The sequence below is a fragment of the Vulpes vulpes genome, unplaced genomic scaffold (genome assembly GCF_048418805.1).
Source record: "Vulpes vulpes isolate BD-2025 unplaced genomic scaffold, VulVul3 Bu000000696, whole genome shotgun sequence".
Lineage (NCBI taxonomy): Eukaryota > Metazoa > Chordata > Mammalia > Carnivora > Canidae > Vulpes > Vulpes vulpes.
The window spans coordinates 248889-275527 of NW_027325674.1; the positions used below are offsets into that span (position 1 = coordinate 248889).

Below are 26639 nucleotides of genomic sequence, written 5' to 3' on the forward strand. Positions count from 1 at the left end.
CAGATTGCCAACCCGTCCACACACGGAGGAGCAGTACCTCCAGTTAGAGACGGTGGAGAGGCCCTCACCTCTGAACAGAGCCAGTGGAGCAGAGCAGGAGATGGGCCTCACGCCCCGACTCTGGGTTCCTGTTCCATTGTCCCCTCAGATGGAAAAGACATTCTGAGATGCATCTTGTTCCTCCTGGATCAGCTTCCTTTTGTTATTGTAACAACTCCAAATTTAGTTCCTTAAGACAAAACAAAATTATGCTCCTACAGTTCTGGGGGGGGGGGAGGGCAGAAATCCCATTAGCACCCTCTGGGGGCAGGAATTGTGGTGTGGCCAGGCTGCCTTCCTTCTGGGGGCTCCCTTGCCTTTATCAGCTTTCCAAGGCACCTGCCTTCCTTGGCTCCTGGCCCCAACACTCTAATCTGCACTTCTGACAGCAAATTTCTTCTCGGACTGATCCACCTGCTGTCCTCCCTTGGGAGGCTTTAGGGTCAAGTCCATGTCCTTGTCTCTTTCAGATTTGGGAAGCCATTGGCATTTCTCAGCTTGTGGCTCCTTCCTTGGCCTTCAAGGCAGCAGCAGAGCGTCTCCAAATCTCTCTCCCCTTCCAGCCCCCCACCTCTTTTCTCCTCTCTCCCCCAGATGTCCTGTTACTGCTCCTCTTCTGCCACTGCCACCTGAGGAGGTGCTCTTGGGCATGGCATGGGCATCAGCATTGAGAGTGTGAGAAATGTGTGAGTGTGCGTGTGAGACAATGTGTATAGTATAATGTGTGAGCATGTAAGCAGTGTGTGTAATGTGGCCAAATGTGAAAGCACGGGTAACTGTGGTGAGAACATGAGTGTGTGGCATGTGAGGGTGTGAGTGTGTAGTGTGGTATGTGGGTGAGTGAAAGCATGAGTAAGTGGCGAGAATGTGTAATTATGGTGTGTGAGAGCATGTGAGTGTAAGGATATACCATATGTGAGAGCATGAGTAAGTGGCATGGGGGCATGAGTGTGTAAACGGCGTGTGTAGTGTGGTATGTGGATGTGAGAGCATGTGAGTACATGAGTAGTGTGTGAGAGTGAGGGTGGTGCAAGCCTGCAGGTGGGCAGTGCATCCTAGTGCACATGGTGGAGCGAGCCGACTTCAGCACGTGTGGTCTCCACACAGTAAGAAGCCACCTACCCAGACTCTTCTCTCCGCCAGACAAAGCTGCTTCACCTGCCATCCAGCACGAGCGCGCACTTCCCTGGTTTGTCCTCCTGCCTCCTTCTCAGCTCCTCCTCCGTGTCCTTTCATCTGTTATCACCTTCTCGATTTGGACTTCCCTAACCACACCTCCTCCCTTCGCCATGGGTGACCTTGACCCACAATATGGCTGGCATTCATGGCTGTTTGCCCACTGAAAATGCTCAAATTCTCCTGGCCTCAACCCGGTGATCCCATCTGACTCAATACACCTGCTCGCCTGAGCTGAAGGTATTTGAAACTTGCCATATAAAAGAAAAAAAAAAAAAAAAGCTAAAATCAGGATCTTTCTTCCCAGAAATCCCCACTCCTGATCTTACCCACCTTGGGGAAGTGGTAAGTGGAAAAAATCCCTGGAGTCAACCTTGGCTTCTTTCTCTCATCCTCCCTCCAACTCACCAGCAGGTCCAGTTGACTGTACCTGCAAACTTAACCCAAACTGACTCCTCTGCTGCCAGCACCCTTCTAGACCACTGGATTGTGCAATAATATGTTAACGTCTCCCTGCTTCACGCTTGCTTCAAGAGGCTATCCTCAAAGTAGCAGACAGAGTGACCCTTGAGCTCAGACATGGCCCCCATAAGTAGAGCCTACAAAAGAGATTTGGATGTTCACAAAATACTGAAGGAGTTCTCTCAGGGGGGAAAAGAAATCCGTAGGGAAGTAGGGGACACAGAATAACAAGGAGACAGAGCAGAGCCAGGATGGGGTCTCAGTGAAGTCTGGCCTTAGCTTGACCCACAGCAGGGAGGACTGAAGAATAAGCCATGAACAGAGCCATCAGCCCTCGACACAAGAGCGGTCTCGGTCATGTGCTAGGGACCAAGCGTAGATCTGGTCAACCATGGGGCGATACCCCAAAGAAGGTGGCAGCCGAGGGCCCTCAGCCATCAGCACTCACTGGGTGGGAGACACCCTGCCTCCCAGGCGGAGGGCACCTGGGTGGGTCAGCTACAGCTAATAGAACAGCGCTTTTCAGACATCAGCATGCATCAGAATCATCTGAGGGAGGGTTGCCAGGTTTAGCAAATAAAAATAGAGGCCACTCAGGTAAATTTGAATTTCAGATAATTAAGTACTTTCTTCGTATAAGTGTGCAACATTGCAGAGGACATAGTTACATAAAAAATTATTCATTGTTTGTCAAACATATTCAAATTTACCTGGGCATGCTGTATTTTGTCTCTCCCTTGGAGGGGCTCAGTGAAAGCAGGTTGTCCCAGATTCCGGAGATCAGGGATGAGGTCTGTGCATATGCCCTTCTATGAACCTCCCAGGTTTAGCTGATTCTGCTGATTGGGGGACCTCAAACATGCTCAAAATGCCTTTTGTCGTCTAAGAATGTAAGTGTTGCTCAAACACTTCTAGGGCTCTCCATCACCGTTAAGGAAAACCCAAAGTCCTGACAAAGGCTTGCAAGGGCCCAGGCCCCCTGGCAATAACCTCTCTTGCCACGCCTCCTAATTGCTTCCCTTGAGCTCTGTACAGAAACTGGCTGCAGGGCTCTTTCTTGAACCAGGCAGGGTCCAAGCCCAGGACCTTTGCACCAATAGTTCCTCCTCCGTTAAATGATTATCCCCTAAATAGATGCAGGGCCGAGACACCCCTCCTTCCACCATCGCATAATTCTACATTTGACCCGATTTTAAATTGCACCATGCACCCCCCCCCACATCCCCGCTGACCTGCTCTGCAGCACCGTCTCCATCAGACAAGCAAGAAAATAAATCATCGCTTATTGTCTACCTCCTACCACTGAACTGGCAGTTCCATGAGCACGGAGATTGGCGTTGATCAGACCCACTTCTATTCACAGTGGGACTATCCTCTGCCAGCACTCAAGAGGTGCTCAACCAATGTGTGGGATAGGAGTTTACAGACAGGGAGCTGCCCTAACCAGACACCACCCACCGGGCGCAGCACCATTCGTTCATTCTGCAAATGCTGGAATTAAATCGCCCTGAGCCCTAGGCACAAGGAACCATCTGCAGAAAGCATCTCTTTTGCAAATGTGTAGAGCGTCCACGTGTGTGGGGAAGGGGAACAGGACTTTGAAAATGCTGCTGCGAAATGACTCTAAGCAATCCGATTAGTCCACGATGGCCAGCTACTTATTGTTGTTTCTGAATGAATAATCAGGCAATAGCGACAGGTGGGAGGTACGTCCCATCCCCCACAACCCGCACCCAATAGTGTCGCAAAGATGAGGCTCAGAGCCCATTCTGACAAAGCACACACGCGTGCATTAGCAATCAGCACCAAGCAGCCCTATACTCTATTTTTGCAAGTTCAGAGAGTTCCCTACACTTTGTCCCCGAGCATTGCAGAAACGGCGTGTAATTTTCACTGAGTAAATGCAGTATCTTGAAGGCAGGATGAGCCAAGCCTTTCATCTCTTCAGGGGATTTGAGACCTCCTTAAAAGCAGAGAGGCTGAGGAAGGAGAACCTAGCCCCGCAATCTGCTCTCCACACAGCGGGCAGGGAAGATGCTGGGCTGATGGGCCACTCGGTCCTGAGGTCCTCAGACCCTGTTCCTCCAACAGCAGTGGCATCCACATAGTATTTCAAGCCGGCCACGTGGCTTAGCCATTGCTCACGGTGCTGAAGTCACTTCTAACGTCCCTTAGAAACAGATGAAGGCATTTAAAGAGCTTGGTGGTCCTCTCTAGAGAGTAGAATCTCGTTAAAGTGACTGCAGTTACCTAGAGGCCCCAAGGGTGTAGACTAGAGGTATACAAACACCTTATGCTATTTATACTGAAATATTTTTATTTAAACTACATATAGACAATTTACCACATGTCTACATATTAACTTTAAAACGTGTTAGCGAAAATCATCAGCACATGTATCAATTAAGGCATCACAAATGAAATAATTTCAAGAAGCTTCGATCTCCCATCAAAACTGGCAACCGAACCCCAAACCGTGTAATCCACTGAACTCATTGCGTTGGCCAGTCCTGAGGATAAATACAATGAGATAAACCTACCACCACCATAGAGTGATTGGATTCCAAATTCTTAACCCTACAAACAATGTATGATTACAGTTTTCACCTTTGGAACTACCTGCCATCTTTTAAGGGGTCCTAACAGTAAAAACCTGACATTTAACTCCTTAAATAGGAGGTAATCAGACTTCTAAAAAAAGTTTCCGCGGGCCTAGCTGGTGAGCTTGTTCATAATTAAGACACAGAGGTACACATTTAACAAATCTCACAAAACTCTTAGCCTTTCTACCCCCAAATTAAAACAATGTGAATTAAGAGTAATAGGAAATGCTTCGGGTCTTTAAATAGGCAGAGTTGGAATATGTCTAGGGTGATTTGTAAATCTAAGTGGTTTAGAAACACTCAAGGGCATTTAAATAAAGCAAAGTGTTCCCTCCCTTACAGCTCCCAGCCCAAGCCCTACCAGCCACGGGAGTCCAGACCCTGGAAAGTCACTGTACCTTCCTCTGCAGGGATGACCACTTGACAAGATGAGCACTGGGCATTAGACTGTATGTTGGCAAATTGAGCTTCAATAAAAAATATAAATATACATATTAAAAAAAAAAAAAGGATGACCAACCCCCAATTTGCCCAGGTTAGGAGATGTCCCAGGACACACAGAACTTCCAGTGGTAAAAGTGGGACAGTCACAGGCAGACAGGGATGCGTTGGTTGCCCTACCTGAACCCTCAGCTCTCCAAGGAAAATCCACCCCACCCCTGCCCCACCGTGGCTGTCCCCAGGGCCAGGGAGGACCTCCCAAAAGTGGTTTCCTCGTTCACAGTAAGCTGCTGAGCTGCAGAGAACTGTTGCCAAGTCTCTCCGACTGCTTTAACAGTGTTCACGTCTCTGACCCTGAAGACCCCAGCTGCCCCTCAGTAGCCCCCAAAACCCAACAGGAGGTTGGCGGGGGCAGGGCAGGTGAGAGGCTGCTGGCGCAGGTGGCTGTCCTTCCAGCTAATAGAGGGGGTGGGGAGAAGGCAGGCCTATAAAGAGGCAGGTTGCGGCCTCCTCCCTCCCGTGGGTATCTTGGCTGGTGTGAGCTGTTGGTCCAGCCCTGGGCGGTCAGATCCTGGTGGTCCCAGCGGGGCTGCCGGAGCTCTCTGATACGAGGGAGGGGGGTGGGGGTTGCTGGGCCTTTGTTTTCAAGCTGGCAAGGTTGGCTCTTCCTCTGGGTTCCTTCCTCCTGAGAAAGCTCCTGTTTTCTCTTGCTCTCTTTCACTCTGCTGAAGCCTAAGGAGGTTCCAGCCCGCAATAAGCCTGTTCGAACGCACCTCCACCGGCATGTCTGAGGCCTCCTTTGCTCTAAGACCTTTCTTTCCTTTTCTAAAGAGGATCGTAGGAGCAATTCCTTGGCTCCTGGGCTAAGGCGAAGTTCTCTTTCATCCAGCAGAACAGGGTGGGAAGGAGCCTGCTGGGTCCCTAAGGGCCCAGCCTGGGAGGGAATGCTAAAGCAGCCTTTCAAGAGCAGCCCCCTGGTACGCGGAAGCCGATGTTGGTGGGGGAACCATAGGCAGGGCCTCACAAAGCCTCTGACTCAGAAGTTGGGAAGCCTGGAGTCTGCGGTACAGCAGTCTGCAGCTCTCCGTGCCTGTCGTTCATGAGCGGAATTATTAACTAGGTCAGAACAAAGCGCTAGTGATGGTGGAGCAGGTGAACCTGAGCTCCCAACCCACGAGCAGCAGGCATCTTCCCTCCCCAGCACCAGGACTGGCTGCCCTGGGCACTAGACATGGTCTTCTAGATGCTTCTTCATTTACTTCTGTGGTCCTGGAGGTCTAGGTGGCTTCTTAGATCTGAATTTGTGATGATAGGGACCCCTCAACCCTTTTGCGGGCTGGCTCCGCACGGCACCAGATTAAGGAGGTGCTCAGCAGAATGGAGACGGGCAAAGATCTTTGAGGTTCAGGAAGCTGGTTCCTTTTCTGGGCTGTGACTAAAATAGGCTTTCTTCCTCAAATCTTGTCAACGCTGTCAGAGGGATTAGTCCTGCAGTGATGGGGGGGGGTGTAGCTGTCCTCCAGAAAACCTTAAGGCCATCTCTAACTCGTGAGGGATAGGGACCTCCGCTCCTCTCCCTGAAGGGTTATCTGGCTACTAGTTCATTAGAACTAAATAAACCAAAGCTCTCCCCCAGCCCCTCTAACCTGGCAAGGGTTCAACATTCCTTGCTAGTTCTGCTTCTCTAGTCAGGTTTCATTCCCCAAGGATGAAGTGACCTGATCACTAGAAAAGAGAGGAACTAGGATCTGTTTGTACACTTACTCTCTCCTACAGAACCCCTAATCCTCACCTCGGGAGGGAGGGAAAGTCTTATCAGCTGGGGCTTTCTCAAAGCACAAGTCCCTGTTTGAAAAGGCATTTGGGCCCGGTTCTAATCAACTCATTAGATCTTGCTTCATGATGCTGGGAACTACCTGAATCTAGTTGTAGCCTGACTCCTTCCTATGCCTGTGAAGCTGAGCTTTCTTGTCTGCTTTGGTGCTGCTGCCCTCCCCTGTAAAACAAGGAGTTAGGGACTAGCTAGCTCTTGAGGTCTTCACAGACCCCACTTCAACATGGAGTGTGCCCAAAGTGTCCGGGCGCTAGCTGCAACACTTCTGTGGGTACTGGCGTGGGCCTCCGGCTGGAAGTGGCGTGCTAGCTGGATTGTGTGAGGCAGCAGCCAACACCGCCACAGGCGGCCAGCAGATGAGGCTCGTTCTAAATGCAGGTGATGTTGGCGTTCCTTGTGGGAAAGGGGGAAATGCAGAGGATGCAGAAGCCTTTGTAAGCCTGCAGCTCAGGGAGTGAAATTGCATGGAGCATAGTCTGGCTTAGCCGTCCTACCATAAGGGGTCTTTAGGTCCCCCTTATGGTGCACAGAACGCCGCAGTCCTGCTCATGAGCTTAGAGGAAGCCACTATGGATTCTCTTGCCTTGCTCCCAGCCCGGTGTCCTCCTATAGTGTGTCCAAGCTGCCATTTCCCCCATCCATCATTGTGCAGAAAAGTGGTCCTTAGCTTCATGCTGAAGTAATCCTTCCCAAACAGTAGGAGGTGGGTGGGTGGGTGACCACTTAGTCTTCATGGTGTTCCTCTAGGGAGGATCCTACTACAAAGCTAAGCCCCTAAGTGCCTTTGTGGTTTGGCCTTAACCTTGCCTTCGGAAATGTGGAGTAGAAGGTGCTTGGTTCTATTCGCTATATATCCATCTTAGATGGATCCTTAAGATCCAATCCTAAGGATCTTCTCAGCCATACTACACCCTCCACTCATACAACAATTAAGTGCATGTAAAGTATAGGTGTTGAGGCTGCTCTCTGAAGTCATGTGCAGCTGGGAGGTGAGCTTCTCTGGCAACTTGCACGCTGTCCCCTGAGATCTGTGCTGGGGCTCTAGATGCCACCCTATAAAGGGCAGGTGGCCTCTGGTGGGCCTTGAGAGGCTCTAGGTGCCTGCCGTACAGCCCCCTTAGTCTCCGGTGAGGTACGACTTATCCTAGATGAAAAGTCTGTTCAGACAGGCAGGCCTCAGATACCACGGTTTCTTGCACACCACCATAAAGCGGCTAAATGAACTTCTTGGTTGCCTGGAGCACGTAAGAGCTACGTTTATACTACACCATAGCCTACTAAGTGTACAATAGTCCTAAAATGCCTGAACTAAATCTCCCCAAAATGCTGTCCCCTGAACCTTCAGCTGGTCTTTCTGCTGGTGCAGTGTCTGCCCCAGTGCTGACAGCTGCCGACTGATTGAGTTCTTGGGACGACAATGAACTTAGCCGCATGAACGGACTCTCCTCCCACACGATTGCTCTGTGGCTATGTGCTGCTGTTCCACAGCATTTTACCCACGGAGCTTCCAAAACTGGAGTCGGTCCTCTTGAACCCTGCTATTACCTTATCAAGTAGGCTTATGGAAGAGTTCAAACTGCCATTTCAACAGGCTTCACAGCATCCTCGCCAGGAGTAGATTCCATCTCAAAAACCATGTTCTTTACTCCTCCCCGAGCCGCATCTATTCTCCCACTAGCTCTAGCATGAGATCATGGCTGTGTGGTCCCACGTTCAGGCTCCACTTCTAATTCTGTCTCTACCACATCTGAGGGGGCTTCCTCCACGGATGTCCTGAGCCCCTCAATCATCCATGGGGGTTGGATCCACTTCTGAACTCTTGTTCCTGTTGACATTTTGACCTCTTTCCAGGAATCATGAATGTTAATGGCCTCTGGAACAGTGAATCCTTTCCCAGGTTTTGAACTTCCTCTGCCCAGATCCACCTGCAGGCTCCCTGTCTACAGAAGCTATATCCTTACAAACTGTCTCCTAAGAGGACTTAAGTCAGAAATACTCCAACTGTGGGCTGCAGAATAGAGGTGGTTAGCGTGAACACCTCAATCGCTCTGTAGGCCCCCCTCAGCTCTTGGGTGACCAGATGCATTGTCAATGAGCAGTTAACTAGAAAAGGATCTTTTGAGTAGCAGGTCTCAGCAGTAAGCTTGAAATACTCTAAGCCATGTTATCGGCTATCCAGGCTTTGTTGCTCCATTTTTGGAGCACAGGCAGGGTCAATTTAGCATAATTCCTAAGGGCCCTAGGATTTTTGGAATGGCCAAGGAACACAGGCTTCAATTTAGTCACCAGCTGCATTTGCCCCTGACAAGAGTGGCAGCTTGTTTCTCAGAACTCCTGCCCCAGTCTACTAGAAGTCCCTAGATGGCGTCCTACGATACAAAGCTGTTCTCACTATAGTGGAAATCTTCACTATCTTAGCTAGATCTTCTAGAGAACTTGCTGTATCCACTTGTGCTTCTATTATGGAGACCACTTCTTGAACCTCAAGAACGGACCTCTGCCGGCCTCAAACTTGAGCATCCCCGGGTCCCTCCACTCACACAAAATTGGAGAGTTGGCCTTGCTCTGGATTAAGCTTTAGTTTGAGGGAATTTTGAGCCAGACTTGACCCTCTAGCTCCATCACTCGAACTTTATATCCATGTCTGCATTAAGGCTGCTGGCTTTAACCTTCCTGTGGTCCCTGGTGAAGTACCAACTTCAAGAACTTTTCCTTCCACTTGAACGCTTCAAGTCAAAAAACAAGCTTAGCAGAGAAGGTACACTGAATGCTGATAGGCCCAAATCTGGGCCTTGTGATAGTTATACAAGTTGTGAATGCAAAGGAAGAGTTCCATCTCTCACACGGAGATCACTGTATATTAACTGGCTTACTCTTGTCTCAGGGAGGCTTGAACAGACGAGACAAGAGTACCAGGTGGGTGGACCAGTCAGAACACTCCTGTCCGTTTCCGATCCTATGTTGTGGTTCATGGTGACCTGAAACCATAATTATAATCTCAAAGGTCACTGATCACAGATCATAATTATGAAATCTCATGAACTATCAAAATGTGCTGCAGAGACGAATGGTATAGGAGGGAGTGGAAATGGCACAGATAGACTCCCGTTTTGTTTTGTTTTTTTTAAATGGAACATTTTTATTTGGAGACATCTGGAGCATTATTTTATCTTCATTTTCTATTAAGCCAGGAGCAGTCTTCCCGGAGCCAGGTGGGGGAGAATCATGTGAGGCTACATTAAGTTCGGTCTGAGACAAAGCCAACCACTTTGTATTCAGATGCAGCAGAAATACTGATTACATGCTAGAGGAGGCCACATTTTGGGTTCTCGAACCTGCTGCCGAGGAACAGATCCAGGGTGAAGCATTGCAATTCCTTTGAAAGCTGGCTACGACAGTCTAGTGTTGGTTCACAATGCTCTGCTGCTTCTTAGCCTCTGGCAGGTTTTCATGAAAATTGTATATACTCTGTTAGGGCTCCTCGAACTCACACTGCTCCTCTGGTTTTGTTTCAGAATCCTTTAAATGTCTTGTGTATATGACTCTGTGTGGGTGTGTGTTGTTGGAGGGCAGGGGGTGAGGTGGGGGCACTGCTCATTAGCACCTGTTGCTCCCTCGAGCTTGGGGGTGGCAAAAAGCTTCTATACTACCCCAAAAAAGTAAACACTGATAATATGGCCTTGCAGCAGTCAGGGGCACTAAGATCTAAGAACAAGTGAGAAGCGGAGCCGAATTGCTTCCAGTCACCAGTTAGCCACACCACAGTAGAGAGGTCTGAGGAGCAGGCCTAAGGCACCGAGGGGCAGCGGCCTGGAGGAGAGCCGCTTTGTTGTGGCTCCACACTGTCCGCCTCATGGAACAAGGCTCAATTACACCCTCCTTGGGGGTAACCTGCCTGGAGGTTAAGAATCTCCCTGAAGGCACAGTATTCAAGATGGTAGACCTGATCTGGGCACAAATCCTAAAAGAACAGAAGCTTCCTGTGTGCTGACAAAACTTAGGCCATTTGGGACTCTCGTTCTGAGGAAAGGCTCGGATGAGGTCTTACTTTTGCGAGTCACCAGGGACTCTCAGGACCCCAACACCCTGACCCATCGGAGGCGCCAAATGACCCAGACCTGAGAATGGGCAGCAAAAGTGGGCCACAGAGAAGGCATTGTTCTGAGAGAGTATAAAGCAAAGCCACAGGAGGGTAGGAGAGGCTTGTAACAGATCAAATGCCGGCCTCCAGAAACAGGCTTTGGGACTGGCTTGATGATTCCCAACCCCCGCCCCCTCCGGGGTCTCACCTTGAACCAAAAAGGCAGCCAAATTAAGCCAGGCTGAAATATTGTTAAAATTAATAACACTGCAGCATCTATACTTGACTAATAGCAAAAGCAGGAAGCGTGCCTGGAAGGTAAGGGTTTTTTTTTTTTTTCCCCCTCTAGGTTTTCAAAGAAGCAATAAATTCAATAATAAAAATATTTGTGAGAGACTGGTTTGTGGGTTTTTTGTTTTGTTTTCTTTTGTTTTATGTTTTTGCAAAGAATTAAGCTTTTTTTTCTTTTTCTTTCTTTTTTTTTTTTTTTTTTTTTTGCATTCATACAGGAGAGGCTACCTGGCTGGACAAACATACACTTTTTGGAATCCTGTATAATATCACGGAGTTGAAAACTGGAATGGCTTGAGCAGTCTCCGTGCTTCCCGTGGAAATGGCACGTGGAAATGCACTCCGTGCAGGGTTGCCACAAACTTTTTCTTAAGCGTGTAAGGACCCAAGGTACGCTTGTACAGGCTCAGATGTAGAGCAGCTTGTGCCGTCTCCTCCCAAGCGGGGGTGTGGGGAGCTTCTCAAAATACTTGAGTATTAGGTCCATAAGAATACTCTGAAACTCAACTGAGTGCTTTTCCAGATCCTGGAGTACAAAACCAGATCTCCTAAGCACAGGGTTTTGTTGAGGGCCTCTGACATGGGGATCTGCCCTGAACTATGTTCAGTTTCAGAATAGTGGTTGCTTCTAAGATGAATCCATCTGGTCGGGCTCCAGATGAATGAGTCACAGCTAGACTATACTCCTGGCAAAGTTTAGAAGGCCTCCAAACAGGAGCAGAATACTGGACTGAGCAAGTTTGCACTCAAGTTTGCACTCAGGGTACCCCCTTAGATGTTCTCAGATCTCCACGGATTGGGTTTGCCTGAAGTTTCAGGCTCCCTTGTTTCTGCTTTCCTTACCCGTGGTTTGTCTGGTCTTGAGTTTTCTTTAACTGCTGTTTGAAGACCTTCAGGGACTCCCAAGAACTGTTCCTCTGGCTCTACAGTTCTGGGCTTGAGTGTAGCCTAGTATCTAATAAGAATTCGCTTTGTAAAGGGAAAGTCTTTACTGAATTCAAGTGGTAAAAACTAGCAAAGGTTGGCCCAAATACCCAGTGTTGGACCCTGGGCTCGGACTATACTGCAGCAATAAAATGAACAGCTGATTGCAGAAAAGGTTAGCAACTTCTAGTCTACTTTCAGCGAGACAGAGGGCTCCGTTAGGGGGTGACTGGGTGGCTCAGTAGTTGGGCATCTGCCTTCAGCTCTGGGTGTGATCCTGTGTCCCAGATCCAGGGATTGAGCCCTGCATCAGGCTCCTTGCAAGGAGCCTGCTTCTCCCTCTGCTTGTCTCTGCCTCCTTCTCATGAATAAGCCTATTTAAGCCTTCCTAAGAAGGCAAGGGCCTATTGAAAAGCCTCCAGATAAGAGCATCCATGTTCTTCCTGACAGGTGTGGTTGGAGATTGGCAATGAAGTTTAAAGCCAAGTAAGGACCACTGAACTTCCAGGTCTTACGGGGTTCGTCCTAGCCAATCCTAAAGTCCCCTGGTGAGCTGTGGAAGTTGGGGTGGCTATCAGCTGTACACTACCAAATCCTGCGGTCGGTCTTGGTCCATGCCTAATGAACTTGACCAGACTTAAAGACCCGAGCTAAGGAAACAGGTTCTGTCATCTATATCAAGACACTACACTTGCCCCCTACCTCTGCTACTTGTGAAGAGGAGCGGTGGGGAGCTCTCCCAGATTCCTGACCTGAAAAATGTAGTATTCCCATAACATGCACAACAGGACAGGACACTGGTATGAAGCTCTAGGTGTTGACTAAATTGAACATGGAGTTAAATGTGACCAGCGTGTGTGCCCAGTAGGCAACTGCCTGCTTAAAAATAACAGCTCTGAATCCTGGGTGCTTTCACGGAGTAACCACATTCAGAGCATTTTCCCTAATATCAGGGTCCAGAGCGCTGACGTCTAGCTGGCCTTTCTACTATAGCCCTAAGGCCTAATGTCAATTAGGGGACAGTCTGACAAATACTGCATGTGGCCATATTTGTACCAGCTGTGCTTTGGAGGATACTTTTGAATTAAGATCTACTTAAATGGATAGAAGATCCCTACAGGCATTTAGCTTGGGTCCCAGATGACCTGGCATCCATCAAAGCCTAGCCCTGTGACTGGATTTTGGAGGTGACTATGCCTTCCCTTGAAGCTTCCTTTCAAGGCAGCAAGTTCCTTTCAAGAACTTGAGCCCAAGAGATCTCCAGTGCCATCCCAGGACAGCTCTGAAAATGAGGCTCTTTGTGAGCATAGTATCCTCCTGTATAGTACTAGGAGCGTACCTTTTGTGATGGAGGGTTATCAGGACCAGGCTTTAAAATGAAAGGATCTTGTTCAACCCTCTATCCTGATAGCTAACTTCCGGAGCCCAGCTGTGGCTCTTCCTCAAATGAGGGCTTTAGTTGAGAGTGACTCACCCAGCTTCTGGTGGGTTTTTGTTTTTGTTTGTCTTCTATTGGAGTTCAACTTGCCAACATCTAGCATAACACCCAGTGCTCGTCCCATCAAGTTGCCCCCTCAGTGCCCGTCATCCAGTCACCCCACTCCCTGCCCACCTCCCTTTCTACAACCCCTAGTTTGTTTCCCAGAGTTAGGAGTCTCATGTTGTCTCCCTTTCTGATATTTCCTTTTTTTTTCCCCCTCCTTTCCCCTTTATTCCCTTTCACTATTCCCCCAAATGAATGATACCATGTAATGTCTGTCCTTCTCCGATTGACTTATTTCACTCGGCATAATACCCTCCAGTTCCAACCACATCGAAGCAAATGGTATTTGTCGTCTCTAGTGACTGAGAAATATTCTGCAGTATACACAGACCACACTTTTTGTTTGCTCTAACTGGCTTTACTAACCCATTCATGAATAGGCAGCTATTCCACACAAGTAGAGAGCTGCTCCGAGGATCTGTACAAAATTGGGATGGTCTTCTAGGCAGGAAGGTGGGGTGAGGAAATCAGAATAAAAGATTTTAGGCCAGGAGCTCTTCTAGGGGGTGAGGGAGTGAGCAGCAAGGTTTTCATCAACCAGGTTACCTCACAAGTGCTGATCAGGAACGTACAGATGGACTGCTGTTCCATTCTTGGGATGAGTTTTAAGTACCTGCTTCTTGAAACTACAAAACCCAAACTGCCTATGGCCAAGCAGTCAGGGGGAAAAAATAGCTTCACAAGATCTGCTTGTACTGAGAATGGAGTCCAAGAGTAGACCCCAACACTAGGGACCTCCGAGGGGAGGTGGTCCCACTAACATGGGCTGGAAGTACTGCCGCTGAAGTTGTGCAGCATGGACTGTATTAAAGCTACAAATGGGGGGGGGGGACAGGAAAAACCTACAAAGCCGACTCCCTATTCTAACGGATTCCTCCATTCTTAGCACAGCTGGTGAAGTAGCCTTCTTGGCTTTTACGAGCCACAGGTGGCTTTAAGGTCTTAAGGAATGAAGGGATGAAAAGTATTAGGGGAATTGCTCAACCTGAATGAGTCAAAAGCAGTATCTCCATCAGTCACTTGAGCTCAAAGAAAAAAAAAAAATCCTGGTGGTGAGAAGCAAAAAGTCTAAACTTATTGCCCTAACCTTGTAGATCAGTCTGCAAAGGTCAAGCCCTCGTCTTCCTAATACATTCCATTTGTAACTTTCCCTCTTCCAGGATCGAGAAGCAGATCCTATCTGCAATCCCTTTCAGGGGATCAAAAGCATGGAGGGATTATCCTCCTAGGCAACATGCCTGAAGTAAGGGTTTGGAGCACAACTGCCGAAGAACAGGGCTGGCTGCCTCCTACCCTAAATTCTGTGCCGTTTCCTGTGAATGGAGGACCGGACACCACTCTATGCCGGGGCCTCCCTGTTCTCCAGAGGTGAAATCCAGGTGAATCTGTGCTATAGTCTCTATCAAGGCTGGGGTCTTCAGGGCTCTGGGGGAGCCGTAGTTTCTACCTTAGGGACCCAGACAAATCTTGGATCTTCTTTCCTTATTAGTATCTTCTTGGGTTCTCTCTTCTCTGCCTCCAGAGAACTAGGTCAGGAAACCAGCGGCTCGCTGGGGACTTCACATACTAGTGTGCCTAGAGAAACGTGTCCAATGTTGCTGACAGGGCTTCTGATTGTACAGGTCATGGTGAACCTGGAAACCATCTTGTGCCTGGTGCTCCAAACGGTAGTTTTCTGGGTTGGATGAATAACTATCCCTTGGTTGCCTACCTGGGAGTTCAGGGAGTCCTGCCAGGACGCCATATCTGTTCTGCCAATACCTTGGTGGTCCTCCTGGTCCCTCAAGGGGGGGCTTCTCGGTTGTAGAAAGCCTGTAAGGGATCTGTCACTCCCTGGGGGTTATCTGCCCTGGAAAAATGTATCTATTTTCTAGGATTCTCTCTAACCCCTCACCCCCACCATCTTCTGGAGGGATTTCAACTCCTTCTAGACCTTGAGCTTATCACAAAACCAGGATCTCTATCCTGAAAACCATTTCCCCACTAACACTAGTGCCTTACCACGTTTGCAAGACCTTCCTAAATGTCTGGGGTCTGAATGTTCCCAAACAGACTTCAACCTCTTCAAATCTCCCTGACAGATCTAGGTCTAAAGCGCTTCTGGCCCAGCTGACACCTGGCCCAGGGACTGACAAGTCTCCAGCTATTTTGTTCAGGTCTCCTTTGCAAGCTGTTCTTTAGCTGGTCCCTATCCTGCTCTAGGTTTGGTCTCAGGACGTCATAGCTTCAACTAGCAGCTAGGTGCTTGCTCTCCCTGCCCTCCGCCCCCCGCTCTCCTCCAGTAGCACTCTTCTGAGCTGCCATTCAGTGTGTTGTAATGCCTACTACTGGTCCCTACTAGAATTTCCTAGGTGCTCCAAACATGGAGGATTCTGTGATTCACCATCTTCCTTAAACCAGCTAGATCTCCACAATTCCCCATCCCACACTTATTTTTAGAAAGCCTAAAACTGATGCTGCTTCAGGTTCCTGCTGTCCTTGCACTGATGGTTTTCTTGGTATCTTGGTGTTTAGGAGCTATTCGGAAGTTTAGAAGGGGCTGAGGGAGAGCTGGTGTCCCCTTCCTGTTGGGTTATAAATTGGGCAATGGTGCTGCCGCCATGGTTTCTAAATACAGTGGCATCTCCTAGCAGGCCCCCCACCCCTTCCACAAATCCTCCAAAATCCATGTCTGATGGGGAATCCTGGGAAGGAGCTTAGGGGGTTGAAAGCTAGGCCCATGTGTGAAATTAAGCCCATGGTGACTTGTATCAGATGAACAAGCCTGGCAAATGGTACTCCTGATACTGACCTGTAAGGAGGACCATCTTTGAGATATGCTAGCTTCTTGGCTATTACATTTTACTTAAAATCTGGATGCCCCAAAGCACTTAAAATGTGAAACCCAAGATTGGAGTAGAAACCAGGGTTTTTTGGTGCTAGGAAAGAATTACCTTGGCATCCTGACTGAAGCTCCACATGTCAAAGGGCACTGCCAGCAGCCATTCAGTGGTACCTAGATGTTCCCCAGGGGGCTTTCCTGAGTACCAACTTTGCTACTGAAACTTAACATTTCCAGTCATCCTCCCTACAAAACGTTCTCCATGTTTCTAACTTTAGCAAGGGACTATCAGATAACCAAACTTAATGCTGTCTTGGTAAAAGTCTCTGTAGAACTACTGCCACGTGGCTTTAGAAAGAGCCAACTCTTGTCAGCAAAAGGGCTCCCACCTTAGATATCTGGATGCCTTAGAGTCTCATACTCATGTACCCAGTACATAGGAGAGACTAGGGGATGGCTTGGTGGCTACCTGCCACAGGACTGGGGTCTAATCGAGGAGGAAGTTGTCCCAGCACATAGGGCAGGAGCCTTCAGTTCTGGACTTCACCTGGTTGAATGACTGAATAGTGGAGAGGATAGGCACTACCCTTGATCAAAACTGGAGATGTTGACGATCTTTATTACTAGACTTCAAGGCAATCCTGGCTCAAGACACTTCTCCAACATGGTCTCCGGAGAACCCTCTACTGAAATGACCAATGATGGTTGAATGTGACTAACCTAGAAAATGCTGTGAGGCCTGTCAAAGTTTGATCAGTCTTCTAGACACCTGATTCTGTGAATGTAGTTTAGGCATTGCTTTTTTTTTCTTTTTTTTTTTTTTTTAAACCTTAAGCAGTTTTAGTTCACAGGACTTGAGCAGAACTATAGACTTCCATACATGCCCTCTGCCTCCCTCACATGCAGTGTCCCTCCCTTGCTGTGAATATATACCACCAGATGGTACATCTGTCCACCAATGGACCTACATGGACCAAACCTCTCCCACAAAGCCCATAGCTAATATTGGGGTTAATTCTTCGTGTACATGGCTAATGAGCTTAGACAAATGACCTAACCACTATTATGGTATCTCCCTGAATATTCTGCCCTAAGAATATGGAGTAGTTTTTTCAAATTCAAACCTAATATGTTGAGGGGGCCTTGGTTGGAGAACCTCTTGAGCTCCTTTGTATGTGACCAGGCTTTGGTCCACACAGACCTGCCTTCACACTGTTACCGTGATCCATGCAAGGAGCAGAAGCTCAAAGACCCAAAAGCACACAAAACAAGGGGCTGAGGAGGTAAGGAAGGGTGTTCCAGACATAAAACTGATCTTTGAATCTGCGCTAGAGGATGGAGGTGTGAAGGTAGCAGAATTGAAGAGCATGGTGGATAGGAGCTAGTGTTGCACAGACTAGGAGCAGAGGGGAGTGCAACTTGCTGGCTATACCGGGATGGGGGCCATGGAGGTAGCATTCTCTATACTCCAAGCTCCAATAGACCTTGGAGTTCCAACAACTTGGAGTCCCCTCCTGCAGGGCCTTCTGGACCATAGAAAGCAGGCTCACAAGGCCTGAGGAGGTGGGTATAACACAAGTCCTCACTGTTGCTCCTTGGTGCATCACCAGTGTCCAAAGCAGACAAGAGTCCAGGAAAGTCCCACCACGTCAATGACTGGCTGTGTGGTCACACAGGATGTCTGTCCTTTCAACTAGTAGCAATTTTTCAAGCTCCTAATACTGCTGAAAAATACTAGATTTCAGCAAACTAGTAGACAAGACCTCTCTTCCCGGAAGACAGGCCAAGTCTTCCTTAGCACTACAGGTTTCAACAACTTGAAGAAGTCAACTGCAAAATGGTTCTGGCAGCCTTAGGAATTCCACCCCACTTCCCTGAGGTCAGCCCAGCCAAGGGTGTTTTCCGTTGTAACCAGCAGGTTCCTGGGGGAAGTCCGGATCTCCAGGGCCCCATTGCAAAGACCCAATTACCGGGAACTGGGCAAAAACCTTGAGAGGCAAATTTGCAAAGCTTGGACTGAGCCTGAACTTCTATGTACTTTCCAGTGGTGTTCCTCTAACCTTACTCTACTGCATTGGTGAAGTGTTAAAGTGAATCCCCTGCATATAACTGATCCAGGAAGATGAAGTCATTACTGACAAGCCCAGACACATTCCTTGCGCTGCCCCTGATCCTTATCAAAGGCAAGATTTATCAAGTGATAGAAGTGAAAACACAGGGAGGGGAGCGGCGCGGGCGATGCGGGCCTGGCCTTGGCGCCCCTGCGAGCCCCAGGCCGGCGACCCCGCCCGGTGAGTGGGCCCCTGGGCCCGAGCCCATGTCGGACGCCGCCGGCCGCGCGTGCACGCGGTGCCTGAGGATGATGCCCACGTCGCGCTGCTGAGCTGCTGAGCCTCGCGCTCTGCATCTCCCTGGCCTTCTGGGTGGTGTCTCTGACCGCCAGCACCTACTACGGCAACTTACACCCTATTTCTCCTTGGCGTTGGCTGTTCTCTGTCGTCGTTCCTGATTTGATCGTCTCCAATGGCTTTAAAAAGAAAAGTCTAGACCACAGTGGGGCCTTGGGAGGGCTTGTGGTTGGATTTATCCTAAGCATTGCAAATTTCAGCTCTTTTACCTCTTTGCTGATGTTTTTCCTTTCTTCTTCAAAACTCACTAAATGGAAGGGAGAAATAAAGAAGCCTCTAGATTCAGAATACAAAGAAGGTGGGCAGAGGAATTGGGTTCAGGTGTTCTGCAATGGGGCTGTGCCCACAGAGCTGGCCCTGCTGTACATGATAGAAAATGGCCCCGGGGAGATCCCAATAGATTTTTCCAAGCAGTACACCGCTTCCTGGATGTGTCTGTCTCTCTTGGCTGCACTGGCCTGCTCTGCTGGAGACACCTGGGCTTCAGAAGTGGGCCCGGTTCTGAGTAAAAGCCCGCCGAGGCTAATAACAACCTGGGAAAAAGTTCCAGTTGGGACCAATGGAGGGGTCACAGTGGTGGGCCTTGTCTCCAGTCTACTTGGCGGTACCTTTGTGTGCATCACCTACTTCCTCACACAGTTGGTCTTCATTAATGATTTAGGCATTTCTGCTCCCCAGTGGCCAATTATTGCATTTGGGGGTCTGGCTGGATTACTAGGATCAGTTGTGGACTCATATTTAGGAGCTACAATGCAATTTACTGGTTTAGACGAAAGCACAGGCATGGTGGTCAACAGCCCAGCGAATGAGGTGAAGTACATAGCGGGGAAACCCATTCTTGATAACAACTGAAGAAAACAGGTTCACTGCATTGTTATTGCCCTCTTACTCCCAACTGCTGCTTGGGGTTTCTGGCCCATGGAGTGAACTTTTTTTTTCCTTTACAAAGGTTGAAAACTGTGGCAAAGTCAGCTAAATTTGCAATTCCAAGTTTCATCCTAAGAAGAATAATTGTAATGGCAAAGAGGAAATACCAGCTCTTCCCATATTCCATTGTGATGAAATTCCACATTTTTCCTCTCATTAACTCCCCTGTAACAGCTGACCTCTTTGTAGTGAAAGAGATGTGTGCATAGACCTTATTCATATTTTTCTTCTGAATAGAGCTTCTTAAGCAATGAAACTATAATGTCCCTATATATTGCTGAGCTGAAAGTTCCTACGTGGTAAATACAAATTTTGTTTTGTTTAAACCAGTGTAGGGACTAAAAATATAATGCCACTAGTACCAGTTGCCCAAATTTTAGTTTTGGGGAATTTAAACTGATGTGTGTGGAAGCCTGAATAAATGTAGTCCTGGACTTCTTCCATTACTTGCTATTTCCAGTTGTGAAAAGTGTGGAGTTTAAGTTCTTAGTATGCTACTCCACATTTGTTTTTCCTTCCTCAGGGTTAGAATGAAAATAAAGTATATGTCTTTTTCATATGACCATTGGAATGCACGAAAAAATTATTTTTAAGTGAAAGAGATTTATCTTCTATCTAAAAAAGTGCACCTTACATTTTAGTTGATTTCTGAGCAGAAATTATTCTGAATTCAATATTTGTTAATGTATTTTCTAGCTTTCTTTGAAATTTGTATAGGAATCTGTTTTACTTTGGCATCCTGAATAGTTAGTCACTGGAAAACTATTGTAATTAGTTTTTTCGTTTGCTACCTAGAATTCATTGGAAGATGCTATGACTTCTATTCTGAGCTTAAGTTATGCTCTCCTGTACAATACAGACTCAACTAAAATGAAAAAAAAAGTGAAAACACAAACGGTTTTGAACTTCATATACCACAGGACTCCATTTCTATATAGTTCTTCACCCTTGTCTGAAACTTCTGCATATTATTTGTAGCAGTTCTCCACCGCTGTATGGTATTTCATTATAAACCTACTATGGCTTATCCATTCTAGTGTCATACACTCAGTGGGCTGCACTAACTGTAACCGTCCCCAAGCTGTCATGTCGAATATGGCAACTGGTGTACAGAAATGCGCTCTATGCACTCTGCAGTAAAACCCGTGTTCTAGGCTTCATGCCTGGCTTCAGAGTGTGAAGTGGTGAGGGGAACACATCGGAATGGCCTTCCAAAAAGTAATTCACTTTGACAGAGCAACTGGAACACTCCTATGTATTTGCCGAGGCTTAGTAAAATCTATAACCCTGCCTTGCTGTTGACTTGGTACAATCTTTCAAGATGGAAACGCATTGGAGGTGTTTCGTGCTAAGAAATAGGTGTGGGAGTGGGGGATTCCTGGGATACTCCAAGGGAAACGAGGTCACCTTTCCTTCCACCTCAACATGTCCCCACCTCTGAAGATGGAGGTGAAGATCAAAGAGCCTAAGGCAACTATCCTAACCACCTCACTCCTTAATGATTATCCCTGCTGCCTCTAGAACAAGATAATGGCAAGTGTTCTCTCATCTTGTCTGCAGCCTGGTAAGACCCGGGTGTTGAGAGGCTGAAAGAAAAGGCTTCACTGGTGATGTCCTAAAGTAGGCCGTGTGACCTTCTGTTACAGCTGCAGAAACAGCAAATGGAATCCTGCTTTCTCCTGTCTTCTGAGCAGGACTCTTGTCCGTGTGGCACATCGTGGGTAGTAAAAACACAAGTGGCTCTCTGGATCCTCGGAACTATGTGTAGTTTAAGACAACCATGGTAGAGACTATAGAAGTCTCTAGACTTCTGTAGAAGTCTATACAAGTATAGAGCTGAAGGGGACTTGGGCCTCCAAGGACACTAGGAAATAGGCTGAAAATGTTCAGAGAAAGCCACAGCCAGTACAACTCACTCAGCTTGTTTTCCTCTAGACCTCATTCCCCAGACTCTGGCTCCTAGGCCTACACTGGTTCAAAGAATCCCTTGGAGGCTGGTACCTACTCAAGAATTGCCCAATAAGCAATTCCTAGGTCTCCATTCAAGTCCTTGCCTATTTGGTTGATGTTGGAGCTCTAGGAAGCCTGGCCAGGTGGGGCTTCCAACCAGTTCAACTAGTAATATGGCTGTTCCTACCTATACAAGTGGGTTTCTGTATGTGGTTCTTAAGTCTAAACCCAGCTTGGTGCCCTAACCATGTTTGGGCAGGTAACTTAAGACTTATTTACCAGTGTAAAACCACTAAACCAGCAAAGCTAAAGCCACCAGGGTTTCCCACTGACCTACTTTTCTGCTTGTATTTTCAGTAGAAGGGAAAAACCCATTCGTATCCTATAGAACATTAGTGGGGGGGGGGGAAACAATGTGGCCTATAACTAATGGATGCTAGTCCATTCAAATATGGAGTACCTAGAGTGGTCAAGGCAAGATGGGGGAAGTGTAGGGGTCCTCAACTCCTGCTCCCACAAACTTCCCTAAATAACTTTCAAAACATCCTGAACACCTATGAATACAACCTGAGATGTAAAGAGAACAGCTGGAATGCTACAGTTTTTGCTCCTGACAAGGAGTGGAAGGGGGGGAACCATGACAAGCCTAGGTGAAAGTGAAGCCCCCACAAGCTTCCAGGCATGAAAACCCAGCCATGGGCAAATGGGAACTTAAAAAAAAAAATCCATGCCTGAGCTTTCCCTGACTGAAAAGTGCTTAGCAGGGAAGTAGTGCAGACTCGGGGAGGGGGCAGTGAAGCTTCAAGATTCCTGAAGACCCTAGTAGAGGAGCACCCGGAGGAAAAGCTCATAGCAAATCGTGGCCTGATCTCGGTAAAGCTCATAGCAAATCGTGGCCTGATCTCTAATACTGCCAGAGCACCACAACCCTCCTGGACATTTGGGAGAAGCCTGCCAGTTACATGGGCCTGCTCCAGAGCTCTTTGCCCTAGAGCCCAGCAATGGAGGTGGCTGTCCTCTATTCCCTTCAGGAGAAGGGGGTCCCTGGGAGCGTAGGTCCAGGAGCACAGGCCCTGGATCCGAGGACACCTAAGCGGACAAAGCTGGCTATCCTGTTCCCCCAGGGAGACTGGTGGAAATGCGGAGGGCACAGGAAAACAAGAGCTTTCCTGCCACTGGGCACCCTGCGAGTTGTACAGATTGGTGCATCCTCACCTGTCCCCGGGAGCATCTGGACCAGTGTGGACGAGGAGGCCCCGGTTCAGTACTCACACGGAGCTCTTGGCTCTGGAGATCTGGCTGCCTCCATTTTTTTTTTTTCTCCTCGACTTTCATAAGGAAGGGGCAAGACCTAGGGAACAAAGGCCTCACAGGACAAACAGCTCATACTGAGTCCTGCACCTGGCAAGAGGCAGGGCATCTCCTCTCAGGCACAGACACCTGAGAATCCGTGCAACAGGCCCCTCCCCAGAACTACCAGTAGAATAAAGGAAAAGCAAGCTCACTGGACAAGCAGCGCTGGAAAGCTCCAGGGCTGAAGGGGAAAACAGCATAAAGAAGAGGGTTGGAGATGCCTGGATGGCTCAGCAGTTGAGCATCTGCCTTTACCTCAGGTCATGATCCCAGGATTTGGGATCAAGTCCCACACTGGGCTCCTTGCAGGGAGTCCGCTTCTCCCTCTGCCTGTGTCTTTGTGTCTCTCACGAATAAATTTTGAACAAAAAACCCACCCTCTTTCGTTAATCACAACTTTTTTTTGTATAAAGTTAAAAATTCCCAAGATTTTTTTCTTCCCACCTTAGCTACATTTTACCAACTTGTTTCTAAGCTTTTTCCTTTTGGACTTTCATATTGCTACAATTACATGTTTTAGATAGATCTCTTCTGGATTCCCTTCAATGTAGTCAGCTTAATTCTGGTAGACCCATGGGATATGGGGGGGCGGGTTGTCTCATTTTGTTTTCCAATGATAAAAGTTAATGCCTTCTAACGCCTGGATCAAGATACACCCAAAACCAATTGGAACACCATGTTGGCTCATTCTGTGAGACTACAGTCTCTTCCCAGTCTGCCCCCCTCTTCTATCTTTACATTTTTGTAGTTGATGAGTATTGCTGGTTTACTTAAATTTGGATTTGAGCATCTTCTAACATAGAGAATGAAATCCATTCTAAACCAGGAGGATCACCCTCTAGGGTCCCCTTTGGGAGACTCTATTATCTACTCCACCTTTTTTTTTTCCCTTTTACTATTTTAAAAATTTTCACTTTAATGGTCCTTTTTCTTGTCTGGCCTTATTTAAAAACACTGAATCATGAATGAAAGATCACCAATACTGAAAAAATACAAGACTCTTAAAGTATGAGCAACCATATGTCAACAAATCAGTCAATCTAGAAGAAAACCAATGCTTGGGAATCATGATGCCTGATTTCAGGCTGTATCACAAAGCTGATCATTAAGACCATTATAGCACTGGCACAGACACTAGATCAATGGAACAGAACCCAGAAATGGACCCTCAACTCTGGTCAACTAATACTGGATACAGCAGGAAAGAATATCCACTGGAAAAATGACACTCTTCAAAAAAAAAATGGTGCTGGGAGAATTGGACCACCACATGCAGAAGAATGCTACTGGACCATTCTTACACCATACACAAAGATAAACTCCAAATGGCTGAAGTATCTAAATGTGAGACAAGAATACAACATCCTAGAGAACGGACAAAAACCTTGAATTTGTCCACAGCCTCTTGCAAGACCAATCTAATAAAGGTGAGGGAAACCAAAGCAAAAATGAACTTGGAACTTCGAGATTAAAAGCTTCTGAACAGCAAAAGAAACCAACTAAAAGACAACCTACAGAATGGGGGAAGATACTTGCAAATGACCTATCAGATACAGGGCTAGTATCCAAGATCTATAAAGAGCTTATCAAACTCAACACCCAAGTAAACCATCCAGTCACTAAAGGGGCAGAAGACCTGAAGTGTCTCCAAAGACCTACATATGGCCAACGGGCATGTGAAAAAATGCTCTATCACTTGCCATCAGGGAAACACAAGTCAAAAACCACAATGAGACCGCCTGACACCAGCGAGAATGGCGAAAATGAACAAGACCGGAAACAACAAATATTGGAGAGGTTGTGGGAGAAAGGGGAACCCTCTTGCACTGTTGGTGGGAATGCAAACTGGTACCGCTACTCTGGAAAACTGGAGGTTCCTCAAAGTCAAATACCCAAAACCCGACAATTGCACTACTGAGCACTTACCCCAAAGATATGTAGTGAAATGCTAGGACACCTGCACCACGATAGCGGTGATGTCCACAATAGCCGAACTATGGAAGGAGTCTCCATGTACTTCATCAGGTGACTGGATGAAGATGTGGTCTGTATATGCAATGAAATATTACTCAGTCATTAAAAATGACAACCACCATTTGCTTCAGTGTGGGTGGAACTGGAGGGTATTATACTGAGTGAAGTCCATCAGAAGGACAAATCCTATGGTTTCACTCATACATGGAATATAAGAAATAGTGAAAGGGATTGAAAAGAGGGGATCTGAGGGGGGTTGGAATTAGAGGGAGATTAACTCTGGGGAAACAAAGGGTTGCAGAATGAGGGGTAGGTGGGGGGGATAGGGTAGCTGTGACAGACACTGAGGAGGGTATTTGATAGAATGAGCACTGGTTGTTATAGTAGGTTGACAAATCGAATTTAAATGAACAAATATGGAGTACCTATAATGTATAGTGGTAATCTAAGGGAGCAAATGTGCCTCCACCAGCAAGGAGCCCCTTCTCTAGTCAGTGGTGTAGACCATATAGCCAAGTGAGTATAGGAAAGTCTCAGGTCATAGATCCTGCAAGGACTTTGTGTTTGGTCTTCTACTTAAAGCTCACCACTAGATTCCCATTTCACTCAATGCGGAAAAAATAGCCATTAAGAGCCTTAAGTTCTTGTTGTAGAAGACGGGTGGTAGGGAAGAGACCAGTTAAGAGCACCATGTAGAAATCAAGATGTGGTTTGGCCCAGGGTGTACATGGCAGTGGAAGTGAGAATGGGCCCAAAAAACCTTTTTTTCAGGAAGGATGAACAATTGCTGGATACTCGAGGTAGGGAGGCCAGTATGAAAAAAGTTCAAGAAAGTGGAGTGAGGAACCAAGCTTGATCAATAAGAGCAAATAGCTTTGACAGTGAACTGCTTGAAGCTTAAATTCTCATTAAATTCTGCTCAGAGCTTCTCCTTTCCTTGCGCCTCATGCTAGGTGGTCTTGTTCTAGAACACCAGCATGGACCACAACTCCAAACAAAGGACCTCCCAACGTACCATCAGGGAACAAGAACTTTGGCCACAAATGCCCAGTTTCCTGGTACAATCAAATATGACAGCACTCCAAAGATCAAGGAGATGGAGTGGAGAGCCAGCTTTCACTCAGGAACCTGACCAATAACCCTTCTGGGTCTACAGTGTGGGCCTTGACCTTCATACATCATAACTGTGCTCACTAGGACAGGACACGGCTTGAATCCTCTGTAGATGAAGTAGGAGCATCCTACCTAGCAACGTCTTGTGTTCTGCAAGAACACTTGGTTTCCTTGGCAAGGTCAAGAAGTGTGCTTCTTAAGCTCTATGCTGTCTTTAACTGGCTAACAAGGTGAGAAGTACCTTGGAATTCAAGATAGTTGGGTCTTAGGGGTCAGGGATAAAGAGGGCTTTTTTCCTCAGGTGTATCTTATGTAAAAACTACACATGCTTGTTATACCTTGAGTTTGGGCACATGTTTTGATCATGGTACTAGTAGTTTATACAAGAATATTCTTACAAATTCACACACACCAGAAACCATTGACAGGTTCCTACAGGGAACCAAGACAAGGGAAAGTTAACCAGAGAACAATCTGTGGTGACAAGTGACCGTAGCAAGAAGAGTCAAAGAAGGCTGAGCCAATGCGAAATAGAAAAAGGTGACCTGAAGTCTTCTGTTCAGGGAGAGCCTGTAGCCCTGGAGTGAAGGAAAGGAAGCTGGCTGATACCATTTAAAAAAAAAAAATCTTAACCAGAAGCCCAGAGAAGCTGGGAAGTTCATGTCTGCAAACCAAGTATGGTGTTTAAAAAAAAAAAAA

The 26639-nt window shown here is 47.4% G+C and overlaps 1 pseudogene; it reads left to right on the top strand.

Moving 5' to 3' along the window:
* Nucleotides 1-20112, top strand: part of LOC140596507 (transmembrane protein 19 pseudogene) — a 32100-nt pseudogene extending 11988 nt beyond the window's left edge.
* The last annotated feature ends 6527 nt before the right edge of the window (nt 20113-26639 follow it).